Genomic DNA, 25,991 nt, shown 5'->3' with positions numbered 1-25,991 from the left:
ATGCTGAGCGAAATAAGCCAGGTGGTGAAAGACAAATACCATATGATATCATCGTTAACAGGGATCTAAACAAAACAAACAAGCAAGGAAAATATGACCAATGACACTCAATTATGGAACAGGCTAACAGGGTCTGGAGGGGAGAGGTGAGAAAATCATAGGGAAAAAGGGGATGGACTCACATGAACAAGTATAAAGGAAACATGGACAATAACTAAGGGTGGGAGGCAGAAATGGGAGGGAGGTGGGGAGCATGGGGTGGGGGGCAGGCAGGGCTGGGAATATAAGACAGAAAGCGGTACTTGAACAAGAATTAAATAAAAAAATATTAAAAAAAAACAGTAAACAAACCAGTAAACATTTACAAACCAGTAAACAAGTGATGAAATTGAGGTAGAAAAAAAGAGAATCCTAGTGTACTGTTGGTGGGAGGGCACACTGGTGAACACACAATGGAAGACAAAATAGATTTTTCTTGAATAATTACAAATGAAACTACCCATTGACCAGCGATTCCTCTTACCAGATTATATCCTAAGAAACCTGAAAACCCAATCTCAACAAGCCATGTGTGCCAATGTCCAAGAAGCACCATTGCAGTAGCCCAGTGCTGGAAGAAACCCAACAGCTTGTCAGTAAATGAGTGCATCCAAATACCATGGCACATATAAACAATGGAATACTAGAAAGCAGAGAGAAAGAAGCAGCTCCTCCACTCAGTGAGAGCACGTTTGGAATGGCACAACTTTATGCTAAGTGAAATAGACCAGGTGGTAAGGGACACTTACCATAGGGTCTCACCTTAACTGGAATCCAATCAACACACTAGGAAACCAGGCAAGATATAACCAGAGTAACTGAAATGGAGAACAATCTGAAAGTAGCCAGAGAAAATCTTGGGAGACAAAAAAGGGAGAGCTTTCAGAAATGGCTGCAAGGAAAACACGGGCAAAACAAGCTTGTGGGTGAAAACAAGGGAGGAAGGTGATTTCAGCTTTCACCAGGGTGATGATGGGGGAGAAATGCAGACAAGGATTAACGAATGAGAAAACATCATTTATGAAAATGAAAACCAATTTAAGAATAGGTGAAAATATTAAAAAATGCAACAACAAAAGAAAGTGGCAATTTGGCTTAGATAGCACATTTAACACCTTCTTGCATGAAGATCCTCTGTCTCTTCTTTACATGTTTCTTAGTCTCACTGCAAGAGAACAAAGTCTCTCTATGTAATCCACTTATCCTCCCCCTGCTATTATCACATAGCAGGGTAACAGGGAGTTGGAAATACCAGGTAAACTGCTGGAAGTGACAACCCATTGACCAAGGAAGCAGCAAGAAATTATAAGGAAACAGGGTGAAGTACTGAGTGGAAGCCATATTCACCTCCTCACACAACCAATCTGAAAGTGTGACCTACGGTGGACATATTACCCAGAAAAAAAACTGAAAAATACCTAGAGGGAAGCCTCAAAACCTGGGGCACACAGAAGAAGCACCTTTGACACAATCTGTTGCACCTGCCCAACTGCATACAAGAAGTGCTGTACGGAGTGAACATCACTTTGCCAGCTAGGAAAAAGAAAAACCCACACCAAATAAAGACCCAGCATCAATCAAAACCAGAGAAATCCAGAGATACACCATAACCAACAACGCTAGTACAGGATGTTCCAGAGGTCAAAGAGTATGCACCACTGAATCTCACAGGTCTCTGGCTGTAGTGGTTCATACATGATACCCAGAAAGTCACAACAGGCACATTTAAGAAGCCAAGGCTAACAAGAAGAGTGTAAAAAAATAATGGAAAATTAGGGATATAATCCCCATATACAAGGACAATTGGAAGTCAGAGAGACTGCAAAATGAAATACAGATCAACCGTCAGTTATTAGGTTCAAAGCAATGGTTAGAAGAGAGCTCGGTGAGCTTACTGACAACTACCAAAACCGACAGGGCAACGACAATGAACTAACTGAAAATTATATCACACTGAAAGAGGAAATAGTAACTATTAACAAGGGCCAATACTCAATGAAGAATAAGCCTTCTTAGTGGAAGAACACAGGAGAGGTAATCCAGTGCAAACTCCATGAAGTAGAGGCTCAAATCAGCGAACTGGTTGACAAGGTAGAAAAAGACACAGAGAAAGAGCATGAAAAGAAAAAGAGGATCAGATAGAGGAAGGGTTTAGGAAATTACAGAAGCACATGAAATATAGTATCTGTACACTGGGGACCCCAATAACAGTACACTAGCACTCACTTTTCTCCATCTCCTTTCTAACTCTTGTTTTTCTGCTGTGTTTATGAGGACCCTTCTCATCTATATGAAGTGCTCTCTCACTGTGGTTTTAATTTCCATCAGTCTCTCATGGCTAGTGATGTTGAACATCTTTTCATATGCCTGTAAACACTCTCTATTATCATCTGGGAGAAGTGTCTGTTCAATGCATTAGCCCCTATCTTCATTGAGTTCTTCACCTTCCTGCAGTGCAATTGTGTGAATTCTTTACACATATTGGAGATCAAGCCCTTGTGGGAGGTAGCATTGGCATAGATATTTTTCCCATCAGTTGGTACTCTTTGCATTTTAGTGCTGCTTTCTTTAGCCATGTGCAAGATTTTCAATTTGATGAGGTCCCATGTGTGTATTCTCTACTTTCTGTGCCTTGCTTTAGGGGACCTATCATGAAAATATTGATGCATGGAATGTCTCAGATTTCCCGGCTGAGATTTCTCTCAAAGACTTCTGTGGTGTCACAACTTATATTTCAGGCCTTCCTCCACCTTCACTGTAGCGTTTTGCATGGTGTAGGTTGTTGATAGTTTCATTTTTGCACATGTACTGTCCTAGTTTCCCAACAACTCTTACTGAAGAGTCAATTTGGAGCCCATTTTATGCTGCTGTCCTTTTTGTCAAACACTAAGTGACCATAGAGAATTGGTTTTTGTCTCTGGGTTCTGTGTTCTGTTCCAAGATCCTATGTGTTTGTTCTTCTGTCAGTTCCAGGCTGTTTTGATTGCAGTGGCCTCATAATTCAGTTTGACATCAGTCATTGTGATCCCTCCTACTTTGTTCTTTCTCCATATTTCTGCAGCTCTTCAGGGTTTCTTTGCTTCCATATGCATGTCTGTAATGGTCCTTTATCTGTGAAATATAAAGTCTTTGGTACATTAGCAGGCATTGCATTGAATGACTAAATAGCTTTGGAGTGAAAGGACGTTCTGTTGATGTGAATTCTTTCAATTCGTGTGCATGGGACATGCTTCCATTTGTTGGGTCTTCCTTCATTTCTGTCCTCAGTGTTTTGTACTTTTCTGAGTATGGGGCTTTAACATTTTTGCTTAGGTTCATTCCTAGGTACTTTCTTTCCTTTGCTGCTTTATCAAATAGGATTGCTTCCAGTATTTTCTCTACTTAGATTTCATTTATGTGTACAACAATGCTCTTGATTTTTCAATATTGACTCTGTGTCTGATGTTTTGCAGAAATTCACCCTTTTGTTCCAGTAGGTTATTTGTGGAGTCTATAGGATGTTCCATGTGCACTCTCAAGCCATGTGCAAACAATGACAGCTTTGCTTCCTCCTTTCCAATTGGATGCCTTCTATGTCTTTTTTCTTGTACGTCCTCTGTGGTTAGGACTTCCAATACTATGTTCTATAGCAGTGGGAAAAGCTGGCATTCTTTCAATGTTCCTGATGTTAGAGGGAAAGCTGCAAGTTTTGCCCTAGGAGCTTCAGGTTGCCTATATGTTTCTTGAATATTGCTTTTAGTGTATGCTGAGGAATGTGCCTTCTATTGTCACCCTCTAAAAGGTGAATACCTGCTGTGCCTTATCAAATGCTCTCTACATATCTACTGCCACGATCATTTAATTTTTGTTTCTCCTAATATTTATGTCATATATTATGTTTATTGAATGATGACTATTGTACCTTCCTTGCATCCCAGGGGTGAATTCCTATTGATCTTTGTGAATGACCTTTTTAATGTATTGGTTGATGCACTTTACCAATGTATTGTTTACCATGTATTGTCTATGTTTACAGATGATATTGGCCTGAAGGTTTCTTTCTACATTTTGTCCCTATGTATTTTAGGTATTGGGATGATGCCAGAAGCATCAAAAATTTTGGGGTCTTCATCCTTCTTGGATTTTTGGGAATAACTTGTGAAGGACATGGTTTATCTTTTCCTTAAATTGTGCATAAAATTATTCTTTGAAACCGTCTGGTAAAGGGCTTTGGTGTGTGAGCATTTTTCTGATTACTGCTTCAGTTTCATCAGCTGTTATTGCTCTGTTCAAGCTTTCTGCTGCTTCTTCATTCACTGAAAGATTATGTCTTTCTAGAAACATGTTTCTTTCACCTAGGTTTTGAAATTTATTGGCATATACTTTTTCATAGTTTTTTTCTCACATTTTTTTTATATTTCTGTGGAACCAGCTCTAGTGTCTTCTCTTTTATTTCTAATCGTTTTCATGTGGTCTCTATCATTTTTGTTTAATGGATCTGGTAGAGGCTTGTCCTTGTTTTTCAGTTTGGCGAACAACCAGCTTCTGGATTTCTTGACCCTTAAAATTGTCCCTTTTGCCTCTGTGTCATTGCTGTTTGCTCTGATCTTGGTCATTACCCCTCTTCTATGTGGTCTGGGCTGGCTTTCTTGTTGGTTCTCCAGTACTTGTAGATGTAGGGTGAGGTTCTTTATTTCAATGCTTTTGTCTTGTTTCAGTAGTTTTGTTCCCCAATGGACTTCCCTCTCAGGGCTAATTCCTCTGTGTGCCATACGTTTCAGTTTCTTGTAAGTTCATTTGCATTTATTTTAAGAAACTTTTTTTTCCTGACTCTGATAGTTGACCCAATAACTCCTATAGCACCTCCATGAGTTTCAGTGTTTCTGAATATTTCCTTTGAAACTTCTACCTTATGTACCTTATACTGATACAAAGTGTTTGATATGATTTCATTTTTTTTGAAATTGCCAGGGCTTCTTTTGTGTCCTATCATGTGTTCTATCTTTGAAATTCTTTCATGTGCATGTGAAACAAATATGTATTTTGTGTCTCTGGAATGAAGGTTTCTCTATGTATCAGTTAAGTCTATCTGGTCCAGGACAGTTTTCCATGCCACAATACCATTGTTCATAATTTGTTTGGAAGTTCTATTCATTTTTGACAGTGAACTGTTCAAATCCCCCACTGTAACTGTTGCCACTCATATCGTTCTGGAAGTCTTCCAAGATTTAATTTTATATTTGGGTGCTACCATGCTGGTTGTGTGAATATTTAAATTGTTTGTGGTTCTTGGTGTATTGCTTTCTTCAGTTTTATGAAGTGACCTTCTGAGTCTCTTTTTCTGCCCTTTCTTTGAAAGTGTGTGATGGATGACAGAATTATTGTTATCCCCATCTCTCTTTCCTGTCTGTGTGCTTAAAATATGTGTTTCCATCTCCTCCCTTTCACTCTGTAGGTCTTTGATTTTGGCCAGTCTATGGTCAGCAGCATATGGGCAAATCATAATTTCTTACCCATTCAAATCTTCTTTGTCTTTTGATTGCAGCATTATTCCATTTATTTGGAAGGTAGTTATTGATAGGTGTTTAGTCATTCAAGATATTCAATGACCCGTGTTCCTCTCTCACACACTTTTTTTTCTCTTTCTCTTCTGAAAGCAAACCCTTTAGCATCTCTTGCATATCTGGTTTGAAGTGAAAAATGCCTTCAGCTTTGTTTTATGTGGCAAATCTTTATTTGACTTTTTTTTTTAAATTTGAGCGCTCTACTGGAGTGAGGGTTTTCAATTGCCTTTTGTTTGTTTGTTTGTTTGTTTGTTTGTTTGTTTTAATAACTTGGAATATTTCTTGCCTATCACTTTTGGCAGGTACTTTTTCTATTGAGATGTCAGCTGCTGGTCTTATCAGATCTCCCTTGTATGTTACTTTTGGTTTTTCCCTTGCTGTCTTCAAGATACTTTTTTACCCTTGCGTGTTGTCTGTTGTAATTATTATGTGTTCTAAACTGGGCTCCTTATGGTTCAGCCTGATTCAGATCCTCTGTGTTTCCATTTTGTGTGATTTTTCTCACTCTTCAAATTATAGAAGTTATCCATCATTACTTTCAGAAACAAGTTTACTACTTCTTCCTCTTCTCCTTCTCCTCATGGTACCTCTAGTATGTAAATATCATTATGTTTCATGTTGTCCTGTAATTCCCTACACCCTTCTTCACATACCTTGCCACTTTTCATTCTCATGTTCTTTCCAGATATTTTCTTCTACCTCGTGGACCAGCTAAGTAGTTTGAGCCTCTACTTCATGCAGTTTCCTTTGGATTACTTCCATTTTTTTCTCCCACTCAGAAGGTGTATTCTTCATTATGTACTGGCCCTTTTGAGTACTTACTATTTCCTCTTTCACGATAACAGCCTTTTCAGAGAATTCACTGTAGTTACCCTGTAGGTTTTGGTAGTTTTCAGTGAGCTCATTGAGCTTCCTTCTAACCATTTCCTTAAACTTAATATCTGACATTTGACTGTCCTTTATTACATTTTGCACTCTCTATGACTTCTACCTGCCCTTCTATTTGGGGATTATTTCTTTATTTTTGATTATCTTTTCATAGTCTTCTAGTTAGCCTTGGCTTCTTAAATGCATCTGTTGTGATTCTCTGTGTTTGACATATGAACCAGTATGGCCATAGACCTGCAAGAATCAGTGAACTAGAACTCCGGAACATCGCATTCTTGTGTTGTCCAGTATGTTAGATCTCTGTATATTTTAGGTTTTGATTGACCTTGGGTCTTTGTTTGGTGAGTATTTTTCTGTATCTGATAAACTGGTGGTCACTCTGTCTACCAAATCTTGTATGCAGTTATGCAGGTGCAACAGGTTGTGTCAAGGTACTTCTTTTGTGTGCCCAATGTTTCAGGATTCTCTCTATTCAATTTTCAGTTTGTTTCTCCTGGGAATATGTTCACCATAGGTTGTACATCCGGAGTGGTTGTGTATGGATGTTAATGTACTTCCATTCAGTACTTCACCCTGTTTTCCTATAATTCTTACTGCTTCCTCAGTTGGTGTGTTATCATTTCCAGAAGTTATTCTGTTTTTTTTTTTTTTTTTTTTTTTTTTTTTTTTTTTTTACAGCTCCCACTGAGTGTTTTATGTGATCAGTAGGAAGGGGGATGAAATGTGGACTAAGAAACAAAGCCTGTGTTATCTTAGATTAAACCTAAAAAAATGTAAAGAAGAGATAGAGGATCTGTTTATATGTATGGTGTTAAACATGCTATTTAACGCAAATTTGCACTCATTCTTGTTGTTACCATTGTTTTTTTTTTATATTCACCTATTCTTATTGTAATTTTTATTTTTTAAATCACATTTTTATTGCTAATTTACAGTTGTTTACATTTCTCCCCCCATCATCACCCTTGTCAACTACCACTACCTCCCTCATTTCCACACACAAGTTGATTTGGTCCATTTGTTCCTTGTAGTCATTCTGGAAAGCCCTCCTTCCTTTTAGCCTCCAAACTTCCCTCTGGCAGCTCTAAGGTTTTTCTCACTTTTGGTTTTTCTGCTTATATTGTCTGCTTTCCTGGTGTGTTAATAGAATTCCAGTTAAAGTTGAGATTCTATGATATGTTTCCCAGATCATCAGGCCTATTTCACTTAGCATAATGTTGTGTTATTCCAAGCATGCTCTTCCTGAGGGCAGGAGCAGCTTCTTTCTCTTTGCTGCCTAGTATTCCATTGTGCATATGTGCCATGGTATTTGGATGCACTCATTTCCTCACAAGCTGCTGGGTTGCTTCCAACACTGGGCTGCTGTAATGGTGCTGCTGCAGATATTGCAGTGCATGGCTTGTTGTGATTGGCTTTTCAGGGGTTTTAGGATATAATCCAGTGATCTGAATTGCTGGGTCAATGGGCAGTTCAATTTGTAGTTATATGAGAAAATTCTATCTATATCATGGTGACTGACCTCTTTAAAATATTGCTGGATGCAGTCTGCCAATATTTTGTTGAGGATTATAGCTTTTTGTGTTCATCAACAATATTGGCCTCAAATTTTCTTTCTTTCTTATGTATTTATCTGGTTTTGAAACTAGGATGATGTTGGAGTCATAAAATGAATTTGGGAGTCTTCCATCTTCTTGAATTATTTGGAATTATCTGTGAAGGATGAGAGCACTTAAGAGCACTTAAGCTCTTCCTTAAGTGCTTTGGAACCTTGTGCTGTGAATCCATTTGGTCCAGCACTATCTGTGTTTGTAGGTTTTTGTTTACTGCTTCAGTATCATCAGGTGTTATTGCTTTGTTCAGGCTTTCTGCTTCTTCTTCATTCAGTTTTGGAAGATAATGTATTTCCACATTTTGTACACTCCAGCTAGGTTTTTTCAACTTGATTTCATATACTTTTTTTGGAATAATTCTTACCAAGCTTTATATTTCTGTGGTATGAGTTGTAATCTCTTTTCTTTCATTCCTGATAGTGTTTATTAGGGTCTTCTCTCTCTTTTTCTCAATGAGTCTGCTTAAAGGGTTGTCAATTTTGTTTTCTATTTCAAAGGACCACTGCGGGATTAATTGCCACTTAGAATTGGTCTTTTAGTTTCTTATGTTGTTTCATACTGCTCTGACCTTGATGATTTCCTTCCTTCTACTGGCTGTGAGCTGTCTTCTTTGTTGTTCCTCAAGTTCTGGTAGGCATAGCACTAGGTTGTTTATTTGAAATGTTTTTATCTTTTTTATGTAAGTCTGTACTGATATCAGCTTCGCTCAAAAAAATGACTTCACTGTGTCCCATTAAAAGAGGATGAACCAAGATGGGGGCTCCAAATTGAGATTTGGAATGCCGTCAAAAACTCGAGGTGTCTAGAAAATATTAGAAAGACATATAAGATATCCTCACCCTTCCTGCACAGGTGTGAGCTGGGGGAAGAGACACATGGAGCAGGAACATGCAGAGCTGTATTGTAAAGCCACAGCCTTTAAGCTAATCCATGGCATGGTCATTTAACATATCTATACCCTTTGGCGTGTTGCTTAGATATGTTAAACAGCTGTGGTGATGCTCTGAGCCAGGAGATGAAGGGACTACACCCCAAGATGTAGCTTCAGAGCAGGTCCCTGAAGTTACTGGGCCTTTGTGGGAGCTTGGAGAAGATTGGCTCCATGTCATGGGGCCATACCTGCCAAGACTCAAGAGGGCAGCACAGTAAACTGGGAATAATACAGAAATGCTGGCAGGTTTAGCTCATTGTAGGAGGAGTTGGAAATGGGGTTACTGAGGAACATTGTTGTGGGGATTAAAACCCACACAACGACAGCCACTGGAGAGAGTACCACGTGTTTTTTCTAGAGTGGGCACCCCTGGAGCCATGTAAGAAGAGAGGGTGCCATGAGGCTTTGCCAGAGTGGGGCTTTGCCAGAGTGCCATGAGGCATTACTCTCTTGGCCCTGCCAGAAAAAGAGATCCATGTGGTCTGGCCAGACTGCAGACTTTTTCAGTTTTAATAAAAGAAGACTATATGGATTCAGGGTGCTCCCTTATGCCATGTGGCCTGGCAAGCAAGAGAGACATACCTGGAAAATGGATCTGAAGAACTATTGCCAGTAGACCATGAGATGGTCCCTCATGGCTTTGGATTAATTAGAGATTCTTCCTGGACTGAAACACAGTGGATGATTGCAGGAGTTTTGCTCCTGGACATTTGTTTCTTTTTCTGACTTACGGTACCCTCACATTAGGGCAGGAGAATAAGAAAGCCCTGTGTGTGTTGGTGCATACCCTAAAGGACTTTAATATTTTAAATGAAGATGTTAGGTCACTACTTTAGTCTGTACAGCATTAAATAAACATTTCCTTTCTTTTTCACAAATTTATGGCATTGAGAAATGTGTTTCCTATAGGGTGGCAGACATAATGAAACTTGGCAGCTGCTATTCTGTAACTCTGTAAGTTTTGGACTGTTGTGAGTTCATTTTTTGTTTTTTAACAAAAATATTTTAATTTATTTCCTAATTTCATTCTTCATACATTCTTTGTTTAATAGTGTGGTATTCAGTCTTCATGTGTTTGAGTGTTTGGTGTTTTATTCCTTGAGGTTGTTTTTGAGATTCATTTTCTTTTGCTGAGAGAAAATGCTTTTTCTGATTTCAATTCCCTTGAATTTGTTGAGGCCTGTTTTGTGTCCTATCATGTGGTCTATCTTTGATGATGTTCTATGTGCATTTGAAAAGAGTGTGAATTTTTGGGGGAGGAAATAAAGGGTCTTTATATATTAGTTAAGTCCATTTCATCTAGTGCATTGTTGAATGCAACAATATCTTTGTTGATATATTGTTTGGAAGATCTGTCCATTTTTGACAGCGGGCTGTTAAAATCCCCTAGTATAAGAGTTTTGCTTTCAATATATTTCTTGAAGTCCTCTAAGGGATTTTTTTTTTATGTGATAGGGAGCTTCACTTTGGATGCATGCATGTTTAAATGTTTGTGTCTTCTTGATGGGTTCTTCTCCCAAGTTTTAATGGGGTGAACTTCTGGGTCTCTATTTATGGCTGTTTTTTTCTGAATTCTATTTTGTGTGATATAAATGTTGCTACCCTGGCCTTTTATCCTGCCCTTTCTTGGAATATTTCTTTCCAGCCCTTCATTTTCAGTCTGTGTAGTTCTTTTGTTCAGGGGTGGGTCTCGTGTAGGAAGCATATGTGTGGGTCATGTTTTCTTATCCATTCAGCTATTCTATGTCTTTTGATGGAAGCATTTAAACCCATTTACATTCCAGGTTATTATTGATAGGTACTTATTCATTGCTATTTTTACATACCTGTATTCCTCTCTCTTGCACTGTTTTTACTCCTGTCCTTAAAGCAGACACTGTAGCATGTCTTGCAGAGCTTTTTTGGAGGAGGAATATTCTTTGAGGCTTCTTTTGTCTAGGAAGCTTCTTATTTGGCCTTCCATTTTAATTGAGAGCCTCACTGGATAAAGTAGTCTCGGTTGCAAGCCTCTGGTTTTTATTACTTAGAATATTTCTTGCCTCTACTTTTGGCTGGTGGTGTTTCCATTCAGAAGTCAGCTGCTGGTCCTTTTGAGAATTTCTTGTATGATACTTTCTGTTTCTGCTTTGCTGCCTTGAAGATTCGCTCTTTGTCTTTGGTGTTGGACATTTTCATTATTATGTTTCCTGGGCTTGGCTCCTTATGGTTCGCCTTCATTGGGACCTTCTGTGTTTCCAGCAATGTGTGTTCCATTCAATTGTAAGTAATTGACTTCCTTCTCATCAAATTTGGTCTTCCTTTGGTGGATCCATCCCTCCAGCTCACTAACTAAAGGTTACTCCATCCACCACGTCTTGTATTCTGATGTGCAGGTGTAGACAGGTTGCACCAAATCTAATTCTTCTGTGTGTACACTGTTTTGTGGCTTCTCTCTCATTCTTGTTCAGTTGTTTGTTCTGGGTAATTTGTCCACCATTTCGTTTTATTTCCAGATAGGTCCTGGGTGAAGGTTAGTGTGGCTTCCACTCCCTGCTTCACCTTCTACCATTGTTATCTGTTGGAAGTTCCATTGCTGATGGAATGGAATTTTCCTCTCCTGGCAGGTATACTGGTGTTCATAGCTCCCACCTGCCCCCTTTTTTTTTGTAAACACTTGGAAGGGGAAGACAAAATGGTTTAAGACAGCAGGAGTGTATTCTATGGTATTTAAAGTACCATCCTTTAGAGAAGAGATAGGAGGTCCTTTGGATATGTATAGAGTTAACCACGAAGTTTCAACCACTTTCTACTTTTTAGAAAGGGTGGAAAACGGGTTAGACTTGTTAGGTGGTGGGAAGTATTGTGAGTTGAATCTAGAAAGCAGTGAGCTTGTGGGAGGTCAGATTATGAGGAAAAGTGAGAGCAAGGGATAAAGTATAGGTGTAATTTGTGAGAGAATGGAGATAACCACAATAGTAATAAAGTCCAGGATACAGTGAGGCAGGTTAAGATGTGAGAGAATTGCTGTGTAGAATTTAAAATAGTGTGGAACAGAAATTATTTACAATAGTAGTGAGGCACATATAATATGACAAAATCTCTGTGATCTGCATAAGAATAATAAGGATTAAAGGAACTAGATTAGTGTGCTATTGCAACACAAGTGAAGTAGAAGACAGAAAATTCAAAATACACTATGATAAACACAAGAACTGAAACCAATCAAACAATGCAATTTAACAAGCCAAGTGAAGACTATACGAAGAGAACTACCAAAATACTAGAAAACTAAGATAGGTTAGAATAATGAAAATAATAATACAAATATATAATAAGTAGCAAAGCGAAATTTGTCTCACTGTCTCAAATGTTTGCATGAGCCCACTTTCGGTCCAAATCTGGTCCTTCACTGCTCCAAATTTTATTGTCTTACTTGTGGTAATTTAAAAGGAAAAAGAAAAGAAGGAATAAAAGAGAAAGAGAGAAAGAAAGGAAGAAAGGAAGAAGGAATTTTTTTTAAGGAAAGAAAGGAAGGAGTTAAAAGAAAAGAAAAACAAGTTACTTAAAGTAAATAAAAGATTTTCTTGCAGGCTTCAAACTGGCCAGGCCAGTTCTGGTGGTCCCCCTGGCTGCAGCAGGCTGAGTGACATTTGGTTTTGCATTTTTATCCCTTCCTTAGCCACACTCTACTTGTTTGCCATGCCTCCAGCCCAGCTCCTCAGTTCACAGACCTGTTCCCAGGTTTCTTTCATGCACAACCTACACCTTCAGTCCACCAGTGATCCTGTCCTTGAGGTGTACTTATTATGGGCAGTTTACACACCACCTTCTTGCTCTTTCTTGTCCTAGATGCTAGGGACTCTCAGAGTTCCTCCAGGCTGGTTCACCCCTCCCCCACAAACAACTAAGTCTTTCCAGGGATTGCTGACTTCATGAGCCCCACATTCTCTTCTGTGGGGATGTCTTCCCCTTCCTCTTAGAGAGCCATTCCACCCTGCAAGGCAGGGGTACCACATGGCTGTTGCTGTGGATCCAGGTACATGCCTCTCGTGGCTTCCCCCAGGGAAGCCATGAACACCTCGATTGTGTTCCAGGTGTCTCTAGGAGTCGGGGTAAGGTGCACTCCAACCCATTCCTGTGGGCATGAGCACTTGGCCACTGCTACTGGGACGGTGGTGGGGGGCAGCCATCAGCTCCACAAGTGTGGGTTCACACACTCCCCAGGGCTTTGAGTGTTGTCTCGGGACCTTCTGTACCACTGCAGGAGCACCATGCAGCTGATTGGGGTAGAGGACCAGGGGACCAGGGCAGCTGCTGCAGGAAAATTCCCTAAACGGCCTCTGACTACCACTCTTCTCTCTTTTTGCTTTTGAAGAAATTCTCCTGCTCAAGTCTCTCTCTCCAATTAAGTGTCTGGCCTCTCTCAGATCCCAGCTCTCCAAACATACCCAGGACTATTCTGGTCAGCTTCCCTCAAGGCCCAACTCTTCCCTGCTGATGTACACAGCCTCAGAGGGTACACACTGCCCCTGAGTGCTTGCCACTTAATCCTCATTCCCGGCCTGCAAATTCAAGTAACCCAGGCCCTGGTAGTTTACTTAGAAAGGAAGGTAGGAGGGCCCCATGAAACACAAACCTTATTGGGCAGGGATGGGAGCCCTTGACCTGGCTTTCTCCCAGGAAACCTGTTGCAGAACCAGTGGGCACAGGGTCTGGGGCTGTACCTGGTTTACAAGCTGTTCCCAGGGATCTTATTGTCCTAGAGAACTCTTCTTATTCCATGAGTTTTCAATGCCGTCTACAATTTTTGGTCTCAAATCTTCATATATGCTGGGATATGTTTGGCTGTACTCTCTGTTCCTTAGAAGATCGGCTAAGTGTATCACCCATGAACAGAGAGAGGTGGATGTATTTGTTCATATATTTTGCTTGCTCGTTTTGTGTGTGTGTGTGTGTGCTGGAAACAACTTGAGCACCCATCACTAAAAGAGTGGATCCCAAAACTGTGGTATATTTACACAATGGACTATGGCATAGCAGATAGAAAGGCCGGATTTTTTTTGTGATAGCATGGTTGGAACTGGAGTCATTACTCTTGACTTTTTTCATCTGTGCGTAAACTAGGCACTCAAACAAATCATCAGCCTTCTCCCAGGCTGTTCAGCTAGAATACAGAATTTTGCTTACCATTCACAACAGTATGGATGGACGTGGACAACATTATACTAACTGAAATAAGCCAGTCAGAGAAAAAGAAGTATCAGATTATCTTAGTCATACATGGACTGTAATGAAAAAAAAAAGACAAAAGAGGAGCAGAAGTATGGAAATAGAGAACAGACTGATAGCTGTCAGAGGGGGGTGGGTAAATGGGTGAAGTGTCTGAAGCAAAAGCAAAAAAAAAAAACTTTAAAAAAAGAAGTAACAGACAGAGACAAGAGTAAGGTAACTGCCAGAAGAAAAGTTGGGTGTGGAAGCAAAAGTGGGTAAAGGTGATGGGAGGAGAATAACTTGAGTTGGAGAAGACACAACATGATGCACAGATGATGTTTCACAAGAACTGCACACCTCAAGACTACATAACTTTATATACCAATGTCAGCACAGCAAATTAGGTAGAAGTATATTGGAACATTAAATGTAAAAGTCATAAAATTATATATAGTCATAAATATATATATAGTCATAAATTATATAATAGTATGTATATTACTGTTTCTGTGTGCAAATGTTTGTAGCACCATGCTAACACTTTAAGAAGAGTTTTCAAATATCAAAAATAAAGAGCTGTGGCTGTAATTTTCATAGGATTCAAAAAACAACAGCAACAAAACCCTTATTCTTCTAGCTCTTTATAAGCTGATTGTCCTGCTAACTGACTTTTACCAAACGAAAAAGGGTATGTTCCTCTACCCACTGCTTAGCCAAATTGTGCTATAACAAACAAGCTTTTAAAACTGTGGAAGTCAGATGCTTACCAAAATTGTGTTTGAGATTGAGGGTTATAAAATTAAAGTTATTAAATGTAAAGAATACACAGAGGTTATTAAGTCAACCATTACACAGTTACTAAATCTTAACAGAGAAGATTTAAAAATAAAATTAGTGAAAAATCTGTACAAAATGTCTTTGCAAAACCAAGTAAGACTACCTCATTGATTTAGTTATGTCTGTGAAGGATGCGTGAGATGTAAAAATAAGGCAGTGTAGGTAGTACTGCATCCCTTTCTTTTTGGTTATTTTCATTTACAGTCTGAAAGAGGTATTATTTCTGAAAATGAGCCATAAGGAAATGAACCATAATGACAGGTGTAACAAGACAGTGACTATCTCTTATGGTAGTGAATATATGTCTTTAGTCACTAATACCTTAAAAATGTCTCATGAATCACCCAATGTATTTCTGTACTTCTGAATACAAAATGCTCTGCTCTTTCACACCCATGTTGATATCCCTACATTGGAACCCACTATCACTATAAATTTTACAACTCCAGAACTTCCCACAAAATGGCAAATGCACACAATTTAATCAGTCATGGCATGTAAACCTTTCCTGGGTGAGCTACAATATTTTCAAACAAGGGTTGCCAAAGAGTCATATATGAAATATTTGAGACTTGTTCAAATACCCTAGTAAAGCCAGCGCTAGCCACTTACAGTCCTGGTTTGCCAACTGGAGTGGAAGAATACAATAGATACTGGGCGTGCTTCAGGTCATTTAGAAGGGAATGATTTTCATCAGGTCCCCTCCCAACCTCACCTTTCTCCACTTGGTAAGGAGAAAACAAAAGCTCCTCAAACAGGCTAGATCCTTTTAATGTCTTATTTAACACAATAGTATCTAATGCACCCAGTGCAACCAAAAGAAAAGACAGACCAAGTTTTGTCAACCACATTGCACTCAATCCAAGATTTACCTTCCACATGAAACAAATGACAAAGAAGTGTGACGGGCCATGGAACTATTTTTGTAAAGTGTTAAAAGCTTAGCAGCAGCTGGGTCATAGTACTATCTGATCACTAGGATAAACCCCAAGTCAAATTATAACTCTGACATGTATCCTCATTTCTATGCAAAGAGTTGGGCCCCAAATTTCATTTGACAGCTTAGGGAGGTACTCATAAAAGCTTGTTTTGAGGGCGGGGATGGGATGACTTGATTCTGCTAATGGTGGCCTAGTATTTACTCAGATTTCACACACATTTCCTCTTCTGTCTGGACTGTTGATTATCATGGAAGTTTACAATTTACTAGATTCTTGGTTCATTTCCCTAGGAAATAATTTTGTATCTTTAACCAATTTTAAATTGTAAGTTTGAGAGGAAATTGAAACAAAAAATGTAGCTTTTACACATTGAAAGAAGTAAAGCATGAAATCACCTTGTTGTGAAATTTGTCCATTATACACGCCATTACCAATTTTTTTCTTAGACATCTATCTAACATAACCTAAAGCAGTACGATGTTTTGAGATATGTGAGTATTGAGCCTATTTGTCCACTGACCTGCTGGCAAACCCCAGTTTCTTCACAAATGGCATCTTTATATACATAAGCTGCCCCTACTTTGAGACTTGTCAGTCATCTTAATTTGTCAAGTGTTAAACATATTATAAAAAAGTGGATATGAATCCAATATACTATGCTTGTTTCATATCCCATACTTGTCTTAATTTTAGATGGCATTAAAATGATCCAATAAACTAAACTAATCATTTTTATATGGCTTATTCTTGTTAGTGGACTAGAGAGTTTGAATTAGTTTTAGTTTTCACATAGGGAGCCACTGTTAGAACAAATCTAAGTTTAATTGTAATTAGGTGTAAGACCCAGAGATAAGGCCATGAGCACACCAAGCATTAACACTAAAACAATAAGGAAATGAGTAGATATTTCGATGAAGAGGAAAAGAAGGCAGATAGGAAATACAACTAGAGAAATGTACACATCAAAACAACACAAGACTGCTCAGCACTTTCATGTATCACACAGTTCAATAGTTGTAAGGAAATACAGAAGTAGAAAACTTTCATCAGAAAACCTATTCTAAATGCTATGGAAAACTTGTATATAAAGTATGTCTCAATACATGAAGCACTCGTCACTACTGTGGACGGGGTCTTTGGAACTGCGCTTGTTTTCATTTCCTCCCTTAGTCTCATTGTGCAAGCAGATTCCTAGAGCTCCTTTGGAGAAAGACTTCAAGTCTATCTGAGAATCAACAGTAGTACAGGCTAATTCCAGTTGTTGCTAAATCTACATCTGCTTTCACAGGGCCCTGCTCTTTCAAGGCTCCGCTTTCTGACTGAGATAATTTCTTTCTACTTGAAGTGCTCTGAACATCTTCTCTAATATATGTACAAGTTTTCTTGCCCACATAGGTTTTCACTTCCCTGTGAAAATGTCTAGGAGTTAAACTGTTGGATCATATAATATAGGTATATTGAACTTACACCTCTTCTTGTGTTTACTTGCTACTCTTTAAGTGAAATATGTATTTTGGCACTTTGCCTACTTTTTAATTGTAGTGTTAGTTTTAACTGTTACATATTGTAGAGTTATTAGATATATGGTTTCCAAATTATTCTGTCAATAATTTATTTGTCCAAAATTTTTGGCAGGACCATTTTTCCTTTTGAAAACTTCCAATATGTCACCTTTCCTTTTAGGACCAGGCCTTGGGGTGAGGGCTGATAACCTGTTGCCTAGCCCAAGAAAATAAAATTTTGTCTGTGATTTTATTTCTAAGATTTTTGTAACTTTTTATTTATTAAAACTCTTATGCATTAATTTTTATCTACTTATGTATTTATTTATTTATTTATTTATTTATTTATTTATTTATTTAAGAGGGAAGGAGAGGGAAAGAAACATCAATGTGTGAACTATACGTTGATAAGCTGCATCTTGCATGCAATAACTGGGAATTCTGGCTTGCAAACTAGGCATGTGCCCTGACTGGGAATCAAACTGGAAGCCTTTTGGTTCATAGGCCAGCACTCAATCCACCCAGCCAGACCTTACCAGCCAGGGCTATTTCTAAACTTTTTATACTTTTGCACCTTACATGTAAGTCCATGAGACATTCTGAGTTAAATTTGTATGTAAGGTGTGCATTTCATGTCAAAGTTTGTTTTCTAGCCTTTGTGTGTCTGGTTACTCCAGCATCACTTGTTGAACAGACTATCCTTCCTCCATTGAATTGCTTTTGTGCCTTTGTCAAAAACCAGCTGGTTATATACTATGCCCTCTTGATTAGTCCAGTAAGTCTTGAAGTCAGGTAATGTGAGTCCTTCCAACTTTTTCTTCAAAAGTGACTGAGCTTATTTAATTTTATGCATGGATGCTTTCCATTCCCCCATTTTGTCTCCCACTTTGTTCTAGAGCACTTTATTCTAGAGAAGAAAGTTCTTGCATAAGCTCTTCCTTTTCTTGTTGCAACTGCTGTAAATATTGTTGGTTTTGCTCCAGTCTATCTGTCCTCCAACCACTGCAGGAGAGTCACACTGACTGCTGACATCTGACTGCACAGATTCTTGGGGAACACTGAGCCATTATGGACCTTGGTTACTGAGTCCACATGTGTAAGATGTGAATCCTTCTATATGCATCCTGCTCCTCTTGGCACAGGGCCTTGGGCAGATGAATTGCTGATTCAAGGCAGTTTCCCAATGGTTAAAAAAGGTACAATATGGATTGGAATTTCAATTCTCTCATACTCTGAGTTCTTTTGAGCCTGAATGGGTTTAAAGCAAGTGTGGAGTAGCCCATCAGTTTCTGTGGTTTTTATCTTCTAAGAAACAGGAGAAAATACATCCTACAAAGCCTCAATCCATCATCTGTTACATGGCTTGTGTGCGAATATCAACATGTGAAGGGAGAACACTTATATGAGGATAGGAATGATAGTCCATTATCATTCCTATTCACCCACTATTCTCATGGAACGACCTGTCAGTTCAGCCACACTCTCTGCCTCTGTTGAGGCTGCAGATAGCTGCTCTGGAGAAATGTCCACTCAATCCTTCCTCTTATCAGAACGTTGCAAGATGATGACAGAATGAATGTGAACAGTGTCAACCTTATCAGCAACCATGTGTATTTTAGCTCTGGCACATGCAGAATTCATCTCTCCTATACAGAGTCTCATCACTTCCTCTTTCTCTGTGCTCAGAGCATAGTTGAGACAAATTAGGAAAGCATCCGACTCAAGATGAATCACCTGCAAGGCCATCTTGGTCCAACCCTGCTCACAACTGCCTCGGGCCAACTCAGGCCTGACCAACCCAGAGCTCCAGCCACTCCTCTATTCTTCAAATTGAATCTAAGCTCTATTCAGCTTCATATACCCTGAAATATATAGACTAGATTACAAATTAAATTTTTGAATACTCTTGGAAACCTTTCTCGGTTTCCATACTCAAAAACTTAAAATGAAACCAATTTAAAACTCTCCACCAAATGAGTCATTCTCAATTCCAACTGTACCACAGAGGGACTGTTGGACAGATTAAATATAACATAATATATCTACTCAAGGGGAACACTGCAATGCGTTAAATTAATAAGTAGGGAGAAGTGTGCAGCAACACCATAAAATTTATACAGTCCAGAGTAAAAGATACCAAAATATGTGCATTATATTTATGATTAAGCAAATGGTACTTATCATCAAAGTCCAGAACACAGCCCCTGTACTATGAGGTGCAGAAGTTGGCAGAACTCCTTGCCCTCCTGCCCCTGCCCCCAGCATGGGAAGCTGCAGCTCAAGACCACCTGGATTCCAGGGAGGGAGCCTGAAGATGGAAAACTGTCCCCTTAGCAGCCTTGGGTTCCAGGAGGGCAGGCAGGTAAGGGTAGAGTGGAATTCTGAGGCCTGATTTTGGGTGTCAGCCTCTTGGGGGACAAATAGGTTTTGTCTATGCTGTGCAGAAGTCCCTCATTTCCCCAAGTTGGGCAACTTTAATTAAAGACCTTTTTCCTTCCCAAACAACCTTACTCCTATGCCTGTATTTGATGGTAGGCAGCTGAACCCCACTTTTTTCAGTAACAACATGACTAGGGACAGTTGAGAATAAAATCCAAACCCTCTGAGATCTCTGCAAACAGTTCTTGATCATAATGCTTCCAAAAGTGGTGCTCCACCTCTTTGTTAAACTTGAAACATGTTCCATTCAGCCACAGGAAATTGCTTACACTTTAAGCATATTATTTTTAACAGGCAGTAATATAACTAAGAAATCTATGGAAACTGAAAATCATTCAGTATCTTACCTTTTAATATTAATCCACCTTATCTACATTCCCAAACAGTTAATCCTTATATTTTATGAGATATATTAAACAACAGATAGCAGTAATCAAAAAAAAAAAGGCCTACGAAAACAAAAAACTGCATTTTAATTTGCCTCCATCCTTACCTAACTATATTATTGGGAACAAATGATTCATCTCTCTGAACTGTAATAATGTCTTTTTTAAAATGATGGACTATAATAGTCCGTGCTCTTTCTAGCTCTAAAATTCTCTGGTTGTGTTCTTGCTGAGAGAAAGGAGTACATAATTTCCACCTTGATCCCTTGTGTTTCCTCAATATTTGCAGAGGTTGATGATGAAGTTCTGACCATACATTGGTCTTCATAATTCCGGAGTTAAGTGAAAGGCCATAGTGAAGTCCAATTCATTATTCACAATGTATTTAAGTGTCACACACCACAGTCTTCATGGTGGACGTACATACTTCAGTAAAGCAAGCACTAGGACTTCTGAGTCAGAAGCCTGGGATTTCAGCCGAGCTGTGCCACTTAAGGTGTGTGGCCTTGGGTCAGGTCTCCTGAATCCCATTGCCTCTCACTTTCCTCTCTTCGGAAATGCAGATCAGGGGAAGAACTAATTTAACCAAGTATTTGACAATGCTTTTGAAAGTGGTAAAATATTAAATAAGGTACATTGTTCCTGATATGAGCAAAACACCAATATTTGTGTACTGGTTTACATAAATGTCATTTATTTTTCTTTGCTTATATTCTGTATATTATGATTGTTTATATTGTTTAAATATTCTTTTAAAAGATGCTTATTTTTATTGTGTTTGAAAGACAAGTTAAGCTGACTTTTTAATTTGAAATTTTAAATACAGAAACATATTTGTTGGAAACATTCAAGCAATGCAGATATATAAAATAAAATTAAAGTATCTATTCTTGCATCCTCATCTGTTCCCATCGATTTCCCCACATACAGTTTTTTACCATGTATCCTTTCAGATTTCTTCCTATACATTTATAATTACAATTTATTGAAACAAAACGTGCCTCTGAATATGTTGGTGTTTATCATTTAACCATGTATGATGAGCAGTTTCATGTCAGCACATATTCAGATCATGTCAGTACATATATGCAGATCTACCTCAACCCCTTTACTACCACAGAGTTTTCTTTACTAGACCAGAGTTTGACTGTTTCACTTTTGGTGAATGTTTATTCTGCTTTTACTTCACTGTGGGAATAAAAAAGACCCAAATACCCTTCTACATATATAATGGTGCACATGTATCAGCCTGCAAGTTTAGGAACAAAGTACCAGAAACCTAATGGCTTCCAAACAACAGAAACTCATTCTCTCCCCATTCTGGAGCCCAGAAGTCTAAAATCAAGGTGTTGGCAGGGTTGGTCTTTCTGGAGCTTGGTGGGAGTTCCATTTCATACCTCCCTTAGCTCTCTGCCTGTTTTCTGTGCCTCAAATCTCCCTCTCCTTTCTCTTATAAGGACACCAGCGATTAATCTCAAGATTGTTATTACCATAACAATACCGCAAAGATCCTTATTCCAAATAAAGTCATATTCTGTGGTTCTGGGTCAAAATGTCCTGTGGTGCCATTTTTCAATTCACATAAGAATACATAAGAATATGTATTAAAAAGAGCAAATGTCAGACAGAGTGAAAAGTGTACTGCAAAATGCCCTGCAAAAGAAAGGCTGTAGTAATTTTCACTTCCACCAAAAGTACAAAGTGCTCTTTCCCCCACATTCCTGCCAACTTGCAAAACTTTTTGCTAAATTGACATGTTAGGTAAAATGTAACATAACATCAGTACTTCTATTACATTTCCTTGATTTCTAGTAAGGCTATTCCTCTTTTTATGTATTTCTTCACTATCTATACTACTTTAGTGAAATACCTATTTACACATGTTGTCATTTTCTGAAGTGATTTATCATGTTCTCATTGTTTATGAATTCTTCAATGTGGACAGATGTGTGATAGACAACATGAACAATGTTAGTACTTTGTCTATTACATATATTACCACCATTCCTTCCAAGTCTGTCATTAACTTTTATCTTTCACTACCAAAAATTTTAAATATTTATTTAGTGAAATCTTTTAAACTTTTCATTTACGTGTTTCATATAACAACTAACTGGGTTGGCAAAAAATTTCTCTGTTGTTATTTTTTTTTAATTGATCTCTAGGATGGTTCTCGTTAGACTTTAACTTCATGTGAAACAATTCTGTTAGGTTATACTATGACAGCTGGCATGTCAGTGTGTATTAAAAAGAGCATACGCATCACAATTGATGAATTTTTGTGTGGCCATAACAGTCCTCCAGAGGTTTACAATGAATACATAAGCAAAAACATTTTAAGCAACAGCTAAGCAGCACTAATTTTTCAAAACATTTGCACTGGGCTTCAAATCAATGAAGTCCATGGAGATGACACTACAATGTAGATCAAAATTTGAAATGGTTTCAAGAGAGATGGTGAGTACAAACTGTAATTTTAAAAAGTTCAATACTTTGATCCATTACAGTAAATATCAGAAAAGTGCACCTATGATCATTAAACAGCTCAATGAACTAGTACAAAGTACTGTAAACTATCCTGTAAAACCAGCACACGGCTCAAGGTAAAGCACAAGACAGCAACAAGAAGCCCCCTCTTACTTCCTTCTGGGCACTCCTTAAAAGTTGAGGTTACTTTTCCCTATTTTCGTGTTTTATATAAGTGGAGTAAGGTACTATGCCTCTTTTCCTCTCAAAACACATTTGTATCATTCATTCAAATTTTGCATGCAGTGTTAAAACCTTCTTTCCTTCTACTGCACAGTATACCATTACACAACTATTTTAATACATCCTTTACCAATTACACCAATGATGAGGAGTTTGGGCAGCCCCTACTTTTGTGTTCCTGAAAAGGGTACTGCAATGGACAGTCTAGTGGAGTATCTTTTGGCTATGTCCTAGGGGCAGGAACTGCTGGGCCACAGAATGTACCTTATGTTCAACTTTAGTAAATGCTGTCAAGTGGTAGTTATAAATGATGATTATAAAGTTCCTTCAACACTGTTTGACAGTTTCAGTTGTCCTACATTCTTATCCACACATTTGCCCCCAAATTCTTCATTTTAGCCACTCTAGTGACTATGTAGTGAACACAATTATTATGGATAATATGAAAGTTACAAGAGTCAGCAAATCTCTCACAAAAAAGATCAAACAACAAGAAAAAGCAGCCATTCAAAACAATATGGATATTAAAGGGTAGTAAAAATTCATTTTTACTAATATAATAGTAGGGGTGAGTAAAAACATAATAAAGAGACAAAAACACAGCTCAATTACCAAGCCAGCAAACAGTGCTTAAAATTGGGAAAAAATATAAGAAAACACAAAGGTAGAGAGCATGGTTAACAACTAGTGTATGTTCTGGTAATTGTAACCCATAGTATGAGTGCCCTGACGAAGAATACAGTCCATACTTTTCTATATAAACAATGGCTACTTTAGTTTGGGGGCTGAATATCAATAATTTTTTTCAAAATAAAATACAACATACATTTTAGCAACAACAGAATAGCTTTACTGTGTAACACTGTAAAATTTCCTATATGCACTGTGTGAGATATATTTCTTTAAGATACTACACTGTGTAATTTGACTAGGGAATGCATTTTTGTATCAAAACAAAAGTCAGAATCTCTAATAGTACATGTGTCCAATATCCAACTTAAAAAAAAACAAAATCCAAGACTTCCACTTAAGCTAGTAAAGAAAAAAAATCCTGGTCAAAGGGGAAACTCAAATAACCCCTACTTGCAGGTTAAGAGAATCAGCCATAAGCTTCTAGAGAATAAAGACCATATCTTGTAGTTTATCAAAGCCCTTCTGCACACATTTAACCAAGTACTCTCAGCAGAACATTCAATAAATCCTACTCACCAACATGTCACAGCCTGGAGGACTGCGCAATTTATCACATATGCTGCTTCACGTAGCTGGTGAAAAGTGGCTAGATGTGTATGTATTGAGCTCTGACAGAGCTAATTCAAATGCTATTTATTTCCTTACTGAGAAAAGGAAAGGGAGGGAGATAGTAAGGTAGAGAGACACGGATGTTCAAGAGTCACATCCATTGGTTCCCTCTTGCATGCCCCAATTGGGGACCTTGCCCACAACCCAGGCCTGCACCCCAACCATAATGTAACCAGCAATGCTTCACTTCCCAGACTGGCACTCAATGCACTGTGACACATCAGGAAGGGAAAAATTCTCACTTTGAACAAGTATTCATCCACAGGCACAGATTTTTTAAGTCACATAGAAACCAACAGTGGAAATTTCAATAATAACAAAGTGTTGGGAATTGCTCTGCCTGGTTTTGGGACTTGTAACTGCCCCCCATGGCTAAGACTGAGTTTGTGACCTCCAGAATGCAAGCCATAAGGAGACAAAGCTTGTCTCTGCTTTATTGCCCTACCCCCAATGCATGGTTGGATAGTCAATTACCCCTCACAGCAGGGGCAACTGAAGCCTGGAATGATCACTTGGGAGGTCATCATTGAAGGACTCAGGGGGCTGAGACAAAGAGGGAGCAATGGACCCTTACCCCCCAGCTATTGTGACACAGCCCAAGACCCCATGCTCTCTGGAAAAAGCTCTTCCTGGATCTAAGCCACTTAAGCCTGAAAACCTGTGATGTGGGAAGCCATGCAGCCTCTAGCCAGCTAGAGTGGGATCCCGAGTCATCGGGCATACAAAACAATTCCTAAAAGTCCTGTGAAGGCTGCTTTGCTAAGATTCCTTTCACTCGTATGTTAAGGGTTCGAGCAGAAAATGAGTATGTCTCCCAAACTTTCTGCTACTCCCTTTTTGAGAGACTTACTCAGACAAAGCCCTCAGATACTTTTGACATGGTATTTACTGTTTGATCCTTACCTCCTGTATTCCTATATATTACAGCCCAATAAAAGTCACTGAGGAAGGGTCTATAACATAAACTCATTTCAATTGACCTTGAGCTTTCTCCTCTGAGAGACTGGCCACCTCTACTCCCCAAGCAGATCATGGGTCATGTCTTAGTAGTTTTACTTTCATCCATGGCAGACAAGAGAACTTGCCGGCAAAGTCACTCCCACAACCAAGTACAAAGCCATAAACTATGACCAACAGATCTAACCTCTTTCTTTCTAAATGAAGATTTAGCTTATTTTTGAAAAGTTCATCTAGGTGAGACTTATTCATGACCACTCCAACCCAGGAATGGCACTCTTAATATATAAATACTAACTCTTAAAAGACAGATATGGTAACCTCTAATAAAAATGGTGTGACTTCACCCTGGGTGGTGGAGCTCAGTGGATGGAGCGTGGGCTGCAAACAGAAGGGTCACCAGTTCAATTCCCAGTCAGAGTTGCGGGTCAGGCCCCCAGTATGGGTTGTGCAAGAGGCAACCACACATTGATGTTTCTCTCCCTTTTTCTCCCTTTCCCCACCCTCTAGAAGTAAATGAATAAAATCTTTTTAAAAAATGGTGTGATTTCTTGGGAGCTTATTAGCTTCATTTGCCCAAGTTAGAATTTCTAACCTTCATATGTTCAATATGAACATATGATGATGTTAGGTATTTTACACTTAATAGAGTGAACAATTCAGTTTATAAAACCTGTGTGTTGATCAGGTATTTTCTAAACTGTGAGAATTTATTTG

General features: G+C 38.6%; 1 pseudogene; it reads right to left on the bottom strand.

Moving 5' to 3' along the window:
* Positions 1-18,383: 18,383 nt before the first annotated feature.
* Positions 18,384-25,438, bottom strand: LOC118976596 (lys-63-specific deubiquitinase BRCC36-like; annotated as a pseudogene).
* Positions 25,439-25,991: the final 553 nt, after the last annotated feature.

The sequence above is a fragment of the Sturnira hondurensis genome, unplaced genomic scaffold (genome assembly GCF_014824575.4).
Source record: "Sturnira hondurensis isolate 20B ecotype Veracruz unplaced genomic scaffold, ASM1482457v3 Scaffold0001779, whole genome shotgun sequence".
NCBI classification, from domain to species: Eukaryota; Metazoa; Chordata; class Mammalia; order Chiroptera; family Phyllostomidae; genus Sturnira; species Sturnira hondurensis.
The sequence above is the reverse complement of the archived record's forward strand: the minus strand, read 5'-3'. Positions and strand labels throughout refer to the sequence as shown.